Genomic DNA, 690 nt, shown 5'->3' with positions numbered 1-690 from the left:
CTCACATTGTAAAAGTAAATTAGATCAAGAAATATAAAAGCAGACACAACAGTCTTTAACTATGAATTGAACAAGTGAGAAAACATAATATTGTCATAGAGAAACAGCAAAAATGCACCCTGGAAGCAAATGTTTTCATGTGTGATCCGAAAACGTTATACGTCTCATGTTCTATATTTATATATATATATATATATATATATATATATATATATGTATGTATACGAGAAGAAAGGGGGTTAACCGAGGGGCCTGATATTTATTAGTCATATCATAGAAGCAAACAAACAATGACACCAACGACAAGATAGGGGAAATTACTTGTGCTTAATAAAATGGAATAATGAAACGATAAATTAATGACAATGAAAGTGGATGAAAAACAACTTGCCGCAGGTGGGAACCGATCCCACAACCTTCGCATTCCGCGTGCGATGCTCTGCCAATCGAGCTACCGCGGCGCTGTTTCCCCATCCGTTTTCTTGGGTATTTATGTGTACTAGTCGAACCTTGAGAGCATCGCACGCGAAATGCGAAGGTTGTGGGTTCGGTTCCCACCTGCGGCAAGTTGTTTTTTCATCCACTTTAATTTTGATTAATTTATCGCTTCATTATTCCATTTTATTAAGCACAAGTAATTTCCCCTATGTTGTCCTTGGTGTCATTGTTTGTTGGCTTATTATGATATGA

At 36.7% G+C, this 690-nt stretch overlaps 1 non-coding gene across 1 annotated transcript; it reads right to left on the bottom strand.

The window, feature by feature from the left end:
- Positions 1 to 388: 388 nt before the first annotated feature.
- Positions 389 to 461, bottom strand: TRNAP-CGG (transfer RNA proline (anticodon CGG)). The gene has a single exon. It is a non-coding gene; the product is annotated as a tRNA-Pro (tRNA).
- Between the last annotated feature and the right edge of the window lie 229 nt (positions 462 to 690).

The sequence above is a fragment of the Dermacentor andersoni genome, chromosome 7 (assembly GCF_023375885.2).
Source record: "Dermacentor andersoni chromosome 7, qqDerAnde1_hic_scaffold, whole genome shotgun sequence".
In the NCBI taxonomy this organism is placed as follows: Eukaryota; Metazoa; Arthropoda; class Arachnida; order Ixodida; family Ixodidae; genus Dermacentor; species Dermacentor andersoni.
The sequence above is the reverse complement of the archived record's forward strand: the minus strand, read 5'-3'. Positions and strand labels throughout refer to the sequence as shown.